Source organism: Megalops cyprinoides, chromosome 18 (genome assembly GCF_013368585.1).
Source record: "Megalops cyprinoides isolate fMegCyp1 chromosome 18, fMegCyp1.pri, whole genome shotgun sequence".
Taxonomy (NCBI): domain Eukaryota; kingdom Metazoa; phylum Chordata; class Actinopteri; order Elopiformes; family Megalopidae; genus Megalops; species Megalops cyprinoides.
The window spans coordinates 23,987,650-23,997,936 of record NC_050600.1 but is presented as its reverse complement, the minus strand read 5'-3'; the positions used below and the strand labels follow the sequence as shown (position 1 = coordinate 23,997,936).

The 10,287-nt window shown below is 41.9% G+C and overlaps 1 non-coding gene across 1 annotated transcript; it reads right to left on the bottom strand.

Moving 5' to 3' along the window:
* Window positions 1-8,458: 8,458 nt before the first annotated feature.
* Window positions 8,459-8,532, bottom strand: trnai-aau. Its single transcript has one exon. It is a non-coding gene; the product is annotated as a tRNA-Ile (tRNA).
* Window positions 8,533-10,287: the final 1,755 nt, after the last annotated feature.

Sequence of the window (10,287 nt, the reverse complement as noted above, 5' to 3'; positions counted from 1 at the left end):
TTGCCACTGAGTGCATGTGAGGGATATGTCTTAACACCAGTCACTGAATATCTAATGAAACCAATCAATGTGTGATTAGCAGTTTCAAAAACAATGCAATGGTGCAGGAAGTTAGTTGAGTTAGGTGGTTGGTCTTCTGTGGCTCTGGGCATTATGTTAGCTCTTTTGAGGTTTAGAAAACAAGTTATTTCTTTTCTGTGACATTTTCCAAGTTCCCCAGTTTATATAATTAGCAATGGAGGATGAATATAGAAAGGGACTTCTTCAAGTTCTTCTCCTTCTTGCTGAGGGGCTTGTGAATCACTCTCCATGAATGAAAGCGGCATTATCCAATGGCATTGTGAACAGCTGGAGCAAGAGGAACATCTGCACAATTTCACATTTTCATTTACATTTATTCATTTGGCAGATACTTTTATCCAAAGCAACTTACAAGTGACGTAGAACACAACACAAGCAAAAAACTATATGGAGGCAACAGTACTAGAAGTGCTGCATGACCAGGTTTCAGTGGTTGGCCAGACAAGGTACAAGCTAGCTGGTAGAGATAACAAGTATGTTAAACCATTTGATTACATTAATTTATAGTTTAGTAGGAAACAGTTTTGACGCATGAGAAATTCCTTTAGGTGGTAGCATTTCAGGTGCTCAGGTGAGAGCGGAAGAGCTGTGTCTTCAGATGTTTCTTGAAGACAGAGAGGGACTCGGCACCTCACAAACAGCTTTGAGCTTTGACCCCCCTGAGCCACATGCAGTTTCACTAATATTTTGTAGGGGAATGTATGTGGGTATATATAATAGGGTGGTGGTGGTGGTGCGTGCATATGATTGGGGTATAAAATGTGCAAGTTATGGGGGCTTTGGGTATATATACATTATAACGGTGTAGGGCACAGATATATTATTGGGTTGTGTGGTGAATACATGTTGCAGGGGCATAGGATGTGCTTGTGTATACTGAACTGCCATATTGACACATGCACTGCAGTTGTAATTCAGTTCTGCCAGCTGCAGTTGTAATTCAGTTCCAGGTTAGCCAAGGATGTCCTTTCAGTAGATGTCCCAGATTAACAAACATGTGAGCTTTGTCAGAGATTGATCATTTTGTCAGGAAGCACTGGATCTGGAGTTTTAGATCTTTTTCTGGGTTTTGCTCCATCAAATTATTTGCTACACAATTGGATCAGTTCTTATGCTAAATCAATGCAGGTAATTCAGTCTGAATGGTGAGGTTCTGAGTGCCAGGAGCACATGGTCACTTGCATAAATTTTGCCAAATAATTAATCCAGTTATGCAATAAATAGCTTAGAACAAAAAAGAAAGATCCCTACCACTCCAGGACCAAGGCTGTTGAACCTTGCGCTGGTTAAATGCTGGTTGCACAATTAATACATAATTGAATTGCACCACTAAAATAGTATCAATACTCTTCAACACTTCCCGTGACTCACCAATAAGATGCAGGCTAAAGGCATAGTTTGTTTCTCAGATGGTAATTTTGCCCAGTAGTTTGTACATTGTCATGCATTCATTTTCAGTGCCCTGAAACAGCGGCCTTTGAGTTCCGGCTTATTCTGCTTTTTTTGCAATGCACGGCACTGTCAGAACATTGGAGAGCGCCGACTGCACGTTAGGCGGAACGCCTAATCGAGGTTTCCCTCTCAGAGGGTGAGGTTCAGCACTGCTGGAGAGCCAAGAATCGGTCCTTACATCTGCTCCACTTCTCTTTTCGTTCAAACGACAAACAAAAGAGCCACGAGGGTACCCTGCAAACGTGCAGCTGCATGTGTGGGTTAGAGATTAGGGACAGAACTGAAATCCGTGCACTTGCGCCTGCCTGCAAAGGGACAGTAATTCATTTTACAGTTAAATTTCTGCAGGTTTTAAAGGAATCTCCCTTCATTAAATCTGTGGCAGCTGAGTGGTATTTTGTCCAGCACGTAACCATGCTCATATCTTCTTGAGACTTCCAGGGTTTGCCTGGCATGTGATTTTATGCTCCAATGAGCGCGCTGCCCGCACTTCAATTCCGATGACTCGTGCTGTTGTCTGCCAGTTCCATTAGAAGAAGAAGAGGCATGTTCCTGTTTTGGAGTTTCTCTCTAAATGCATCGGTGATCTGCGCCTTTGACTGACTATGTGGTTTGCCTATAGGTTGAGAAACTGCCGCTGCAGTTCAAACAAGCAAACTCAAACAGCAATGGGAAATAACTGTTTGACAGTACGGCCCCAGATCTAATTCAGTTTCAGCAATGAGACTGTACATGCCTGACCACTCAGTCGCTGAACACACGTCAGAATACAGTGCAAATATGAACTGTTAGGAGACACAGGCCGCATGGTCCACAACATCTAATCCCTAATCAATTTAGCTCATGGAATATTTCTGGCTACTCAGAGCACAGAGCTGGCCAAACCTCATTGCTACACTGAAGACAATTTGCAACCTCAAAAGAAAAATGAAACAATCAATCATATTCATGTGTGTGCTTCATATTGGCTAAAAGCTAATGGTGAGTGATACATAACATTAATAAATGAGTGTGTGTTGTATAATATATTTATGGCTTATACACTTGAGAGTATTAGAGCAGTATGTGGACTCTCTTGTGTTTATGTTTTAATCCCACCCCAACCAGAGCTTTATGGATGTATGTCCGACTAGTTTTCGAGTCTGCAATCTCATTCCTTGTGGAGACCCCAAGAAGGGATGTCACTGTCATGTGCAGTTAACCAGGCAACCTTTGGAAGGAGCTGATGAGTTAGGGAAATAATAAATTACCGTTTAAGTGATGCTGCATACCATCACAGCAATAACTCCATAGGCAAGCAGAGCAATGGGGTTACAACACATGGGTGTAGGTACTTTTTGCCCTCAGAGGCTGATTTTGGATCAGACTAAAAATGTTTTCCTTAACTGGCTGAGGTTGAGGGTGCAGTTAGCAAACTGCTCTAAGATCTGCCGTCACAGGCAGCAGGGACCTGGAGCAACCATTTTTACTGAAGAATGTACCTCACCCCAGTCTCCTTGATGCTTTCAATCAATCAGCTTTTGAAATGGACACATTTCATTACACCGTCCTGTCTCAACGCTTCCCCTAATTACACAGCCAGGTGTCAGACTATATCAGCATCAGCCTCTCATCGACATTTTTGCCATCTTCATTTTTTTTTCCTTTTCCTAAACAAGGGGCAGAAAGAAAAACACTTTTGACAGAAGGTGCCGCGTTTATTTAATCCCCTGCCCACACTTGTCACTCATGACTTGGAAACGCCCGCACATGTAGGGACGAGGACACTCAGTTTAAAGGGACACACTTTCTTGTTGTACCAGCCTGAGGCGTACTGTTAGGAGTCACAGATGTTACTCTATGTTTTTTTTTTGGCTGCCAGATAAGAACAGAATTGAAGCTGTATTTAAAATGATACAAATCTTGTGTTTCTGAGCATAAGAAATGGTCTCCTGTGGCAGCCTATATTTCACAGGATAGTGGATAACATGCTGGATATCATTATCACACATCAGAGTTACATCATACATTGGAGTTTGTGATCAGTGTAGAAGCCATTTGAATACATCAGTTATTCAAATCAAACACAATTGAGGCCTAAGATTTACCCAAACAACTATACAAATGTATGACAAATTCTTGTCATACACCATACTTTCAGTTAATACAGTATCTTGAACAAGTGAATAACTAATGCCATGTAGGAAATAAATGGAGCTATTGGTTAAAGCTGTTACTGAAAGTTCTGAGCAAAGCTCATTGTTGTCAGAATGAATAGGTCTGATTCATTCATTCAGTTTTGCTATAAAGAGCTGCATAATATACCATTAGAGCCATCATAATCACATTCATTTTCCCCATCACAATAATGAGAAACGTAAATTGGGAACATCAAAGTTCGACAAATAATAGAATATCTTGTAGAATGGCTGCAAAGCTGGATAACTAGCTGCAAAGTAGCTTCCCGTGATTCAAGATGCCAGCAGACGGTTTAAATCTTTCCAGGTGATTATGTTGCAGCCTGCGAATTTGCATTTGAATCCAGGCAGGTTTTCACAACACCTGTTTTCATCCACCATTCATTCCATTTAAATGAAGACTTTGTAATCCAAGTGTTTGAAAAGGGCACCAAGAGGTGATCAACAGAAAAAGAAAGAATAATTGTTCATAACCTTAGAATTATCATTAAATATAGATCTAATTCAAGCTTGAAATCCTTGTTACATTTGATGGAAATAGACTGAATTTAAAAATGCTAAGAAGGACGTACCAAGCACACACTGTGTCAGTGGACACTAAAAAGTTTTAAAATGCTTGATATGTCTGGAGCAGACCCTTCCCATGAGTTTTATCTCCTCGGAGAACAACCCCAGGTGTCCCTTAAGACCAATAGCCCGAGGTGCGGGACGATAATTAATCAGCAAATGGCATGGCGCGAGAGCAAGCGAGGTGTGCAGTTTACGCTAGCGCTTCCAAACCACTCACATAAATCAGAGCTGTCACATTGCACCCGATTATGCCGAGCTGTACGGACAGGATTTCTCTCTGCTATTTCATCACGAGCTGTCAGAGGTCCCCCCCCCCCCCGTTTTCACTGAATTTTAAATCTCGTACCGTTCAACCAAACACACTTTAAACGGCATAACACAATACAATTACACCAATGCACAGGGTCAACAAGGTTTGAAAACCAAAATCCCCGATATCGCTTAATGTCTGTTCGGCTCTTTCCGTATATTGTAAATAAATTGCTGCTTGTGCACATGACGTACGCGCATGCAATGGGGTCCTAATTACTGCGGGATATAATAAGCCTGTGGTAGAAACGTGATTGCTTAAGCCAGTTTACATAACTTCCCTACAGCATCGCTTTTACGTTCTACGCTGCAACCACAAAGTTGTTAGACTTTTACTTATTAGTTGTGGAAATACCGTATAGGCCTATCTTAATCGTATAATTGTGTGGATTGTGAAATCAGTTAATTAAAGATCAGTGGATATGTTCATTTTCGGGAGTAGCTATGAAAGAATTCGTACTCATGTAAAAAGTTGTTGATTAATTGTTCATTATTAATTTTGTGTATTTAGGGTACTCTGTAATCATTCACATGTCGCGCCCCCAAGCAGGCGACAGCTACGACGAAGTGGGCTCTTGAAGTAGAGGAAATTAGTCCGATTTTCAACTAAACGGGAGCGAGCGCAAATTGAATCAAAGCTGTGTAATTTCTGACGGTGGAGATTATCTCTTAATTAACAATAAGATAAAATGGTGCTTATCCCATTGTGCAGTTCCCGGAGATTTCATTCTTCCAGGGCTTTCGCAGCAGCGCTTATCGCATTTCTACCTCCCTGCCCTTGCCGATGAAACGCTTCTTCTGCCTTTAAATGGATTACTCAGGGCTCCGAGATGAACAAAACGAGCTCAAATGAGCACAGGTGATGTAATGTCTAAACCGCGCGGCGGATTTTGACAGGCTAGACTGCGAAAGATGTCTTGATAACAGGCATGGATTTCAAGTCTTCCGAAAAAGAGAAACAGCAAGTTCATCAGACGTGTACGGCAATGACCTTTATTAACACGGGCTACACGTTTCAACGCCGTCGACCTGAATACCAACGCTTAAGACCAGCTGCAGCTCTCTGAAACGCATGATAATGGCCAGGTCCCATGCAAACTGTACAGCCTTCACGTTCAGCGCGTTCAAATACTCAGACAGACCGATGCTAATTTCATTCCTCTCCTCTACATATCTGGGCGTTCTTCTACAGTCTGAATGCCCTGAGCATGTCTACGTTTCATAGTTTTATCACCACGTCCGACTACGTGGACAGCGCGCTGTGGCTAGACCATTATAAATGGTCTCTATGATGCCTGGTCATTTTCAACGCAAAATTATTTTAGCACCAGTCGTTAAAAAATCAGGTCGGTGGACTTGGCCGTTTGTCAAAATTAAACAAAGAGTATGCCATTCTTCAGTGAGCAATTTCCCCATGTCACTGAAGTGACAAATTCGTCATAGGCATCAATCAACGGAACCCTGTTTTCATGTTGAAATGCTTGTGATTTTTCACTTCTTAGTAGAGATGGCATATGTTTTATCACTTTGTAATTGTTTGTGATGTTATCAGTAAGATTAATGAGCACATTAAGTGATATTTGCATCAGCAACCATTTAATTTGTCTAATTCACAGCAATAATACATTTTTAAAAAAACAATACAGAATAGAATTGGCTTCTTCTGCATACCATAACCCATCATTAAAGACAAAACAAGGAGTGCCTGTCAGCAATTGAGAAAATCTGGCATTGGTTCTACAACCTCAAGGACAAGGCATTGTGGTGGTGTGGGTGTACTGTCAATCACTCACTGTCAGGGGGTTGTGTTGATGAGTGTGAAGGACAAATAATATGAGAAGGAAATTACCCCAAGCAGCCAGGTGTCAGAGCAAAATTTGTTTCCTCAAGTAAATTTTTTCATGCTTTATTTCCCCTTTAATGTATCGGTTTTGGAAAAGCTAACCTTGTGCTAGGCTCATTTCATGGCAAAAAAAGAAAATTAAAAAGTGTGGTCTTCTCATGCACTCACATGCAGCCAGTGGTTATTTTTCACACTGCAAGTCACACACATTACAGTGGAGTGGGGGCCCATTGAAGGATAGACAGAGACATCGCCTGAACAACTCGTAGGTGCCTGACGAATTGCAGGGCGCCTGAGAGCAGTGATAGCAGCAGCCCCTGCTGACATACCCACTCCTATCCACAGTGGATTGAAACCAGCTTCGTGCTTCATTCCACCAGGGCTGATGACACAGCTGAGGTATATCCTGGGCCGTAGAGCCAAGCTTATTGTTTTTGTCATTTATACAGAGTACTTGTACATGTATTTAACCATTGACATACGAACATAGAATTAAGTACAGACATACCAAAGCATGGCATTTTTGGGGGATACCCTCTTCTGCAATTGTTGAAATTACCACCGTTTGAAACTGAATCACCACCATTTGGTTTTGCAAATACAGTTGATGAAACATGTTATGTTTCATGTTTAGCCTGCCATCAAAGGGACCTAGACTTGTTGAGTCCAAAAATAAAACACAGGAAAAGCATATGGCTGGTCATTTTCTCAAACATTTGCCACATTTCAGGCTCCAGTGAGGGATTAAGTTGAGAAGATGATGATTGTCGCATGAACTACAAACGTAGGGAACACCTCCATATGCCGTTGAACTTCTTAAAGCCCCACCTACTCCAGCAAACCCGTATATGAGAGATCGACAAGAGAACAATGGGCCAGATTCACTATTCGTCACATATTGTGCGCATATGCATCGATCAAAATGAGAAACATTTTGGAATTCGTCAATTTCTTCGTACCTGGAATTTGTCCCTACGCGCGAACAAATTTCACGTTTTCTCCAGACCAATTGTACCACATACACAAGCAGACAAATTTCAGCAAGACATTTTTGGCAATGCGGCAAAGTGTACAAAAACCAAATTTATATGTGAACTAAATGACTATTTGCAGTTGAAATAGGCCTATTTCACAAAACAACGTGTTTCAGAAACCAAAAATATACTAACTAATCCTAAAATACTGTATTTAACTTGACAAATTAAAATTGCTATCTACAGGTAACAGGGATTACGTGCTGAAACTTTGATTCCGCATCTGTAAGCGAACATTGACGTCTGCGCTTACTGAGAGTTCATCGATTTAGTTTAGAGAGATACAAAGGAAAGCATGCACGCCGTTGTTATCAGGGGCTAAAAATCTCAACAAAAGAAGGTAAACGCAGGCGAGGAACCCATGTGGAAATAAGCAAATGTTTCGATTATGCGACCTTCATCAGAGCCAGGGGCGTTTCTAGCTATTGAATAGATCAGGGGTTAAGTCAGGTTTGCCTGGGGCTTGTCTTTTTTTGAAGGGAGATCGGCATCGGTATGTTGGGGAGGTTATATCTACCTTTATAATAAATAAATATTATCACACCCTCGGACGCTGCAAGTAAAGTTCGCTCTGTTACACAGTCTGTTGTTTTGCTATAAACACCTCCTTTTTTCAGGGCGAAAATATATTCGGGGCTGGGCTTAAAATATTCGGGGCTATAGCCTAACAACGCCATTGATCAGAGTCGTTCTCTATTAGACATAGCCACATGCTGAAACCCTGACTGATGGCATTGCTGGCAGATGCCTCAGGAGGGTTGCATTACATTACCTATTTGAATTTAGAAGACGCTCTTATCCAGAGCGACTTACATCAGTTACATTTTTTAAAACAATGTTATCCATTTATACATACTTACTGAGGCAATTGTGGGTTAAGCACCTTGCCCAAGGGTACAGCGGCAGTGCCCCAGCGTGGAGTGGAACCCGCGATCTTTCGGTTATGAGTTCTGCTCCTTAACCACTATGCTACACAGCCGTCCAAAAGAAAGTGGCCCGTACGGGGATCGAACCCGCGACCTTGGCGTTATTAGCACCACGCTCTAACCAACTGAGCTAACCGGCCAGCTGGATTAACCCCCTCTCACCCACTCAGTCATCGATCGTACACTCGTGCTAAAAGGCTGGTGGATGTGTTTGGAAAGACCAGACGGTGTGTTATGTTCACAACAGAGAAATTGTTCAAGATGACGCTGGCCTGTTGTGTCCACCACAATATGGCAACGAAAGATGGCATTCATTTGCCATCAGAGGAGCAGCACCAAGAGGACGCCATGCCAGACTACCTCCAGAGAGTAAGACAACGATTCAGACTTGCATTGAATTAGGGAAACTGTGTCTTTGTATAAAAATATGAATTATACGTAGCCGTGCACTTTTTCATCAACGGCATCCATCTGTAAAGTCCACTCCCACATATCTTATATGCGCTGATAAAAATTCCGTTGTTTGACAGGGACAAACTTTTTGAACTAAAGTTGATTTAAATGTTGGAGTCCTTTGAAAGAGGTGCTTATTTTCGACCAGTGATAGACTGATGTTGCGGACACTCCACTGCTCACACTACGAAATATATATTTACATTTTACATTTAGCAGACGCTTTTATCCAAAGCGACTTACATAGGTTACAATTCTTTACAATGTTATCCATTTATACAGCTGGATATTTACTGAGGCAGCTGTGGGTTAAGTACCTTGCCCAAGGGTACAGCAGCAGTGTCCCCAGCGGGGATTGAACCGGCAACCTTTCGGTTATGAGTCCTGCTCCTTAACCACTATGCTACACTGCCACACATATATATTTCTTATTGCATACACTTATGTCACAACTCTTTACCTCTCTAAATCAGAGAAAATATTTTCCTTTTTTCCCTTTCGGCAGCATCGGCTACACTCGCGTCTCGGAAGTCAGAATGTTCTTATGAGGAATAAGTTTTGGCGTTTACTTATGCTAATCAGAGATAACATGCACGAACATCTAATTTGAGAACTGATTCATCCTCATATGAACTAGGGTAAGATCAAAACTGGGTGTTTGCGCATGTTTCATGGATCCGACTTGAATTTTTCGTATAGTTTACCAAGAAGAAACTACAATCATTTCCACGAAGATTTTGGTGAATGAAGCCCAATGTGCAGAAGTAAGAGTCGTCAAATGACGGGTCAAACAGTTGAGAAGAACACATTATTACGTGCGCAAATTTAAGATTTTTAAACTATAAGATATCACAAAGATCCCCTTATAAAGCCAGACGGAATCAATGTATCCGTACATGTAAGCACTGAAAAATACCGATCAATTTGCAATAACCTAGCGGTGTATTTCAAGTACCCATTCACGTCTTTGTTTATGTGTAGAGACAAGTACCTTGTGAGGTTATGATATGAAATGTAGTTTGCACTGCCCTGGTGGACTTGTTTACTCATTAGTAAGGCTCAGAATAGATTTTTATCGGAGTGGCAGCACTCATAGGACACTCGGAGAGAGTCAGCAGGTACAAGCATTAAGGCCTGACAGAAAATTGCCTGCTGCCTGTCATCTTCCCCCTCTAGAAAGCGGAGAACGTGGTAACATTTTCCTGATGCTGGGCATGTATTCAGTGCCCCACCCCTCCCCAATGGAAGACTGTTTGCAAGTCGATTCCCCTCCCCTTTGCAACTCCGTCAATTGAACAAGGTTGTGTAACGCGATTGCTATGCGACGTACGGGAATTCAGAAAGGGTTATTCAGCCCAGGAGACGGTGGCGCGGGCATTTTCTGATTCCTGTTTTAAATCAACCCACGCGCTGTGTTTTCAGATCTCCCCCTGCGGACCCGA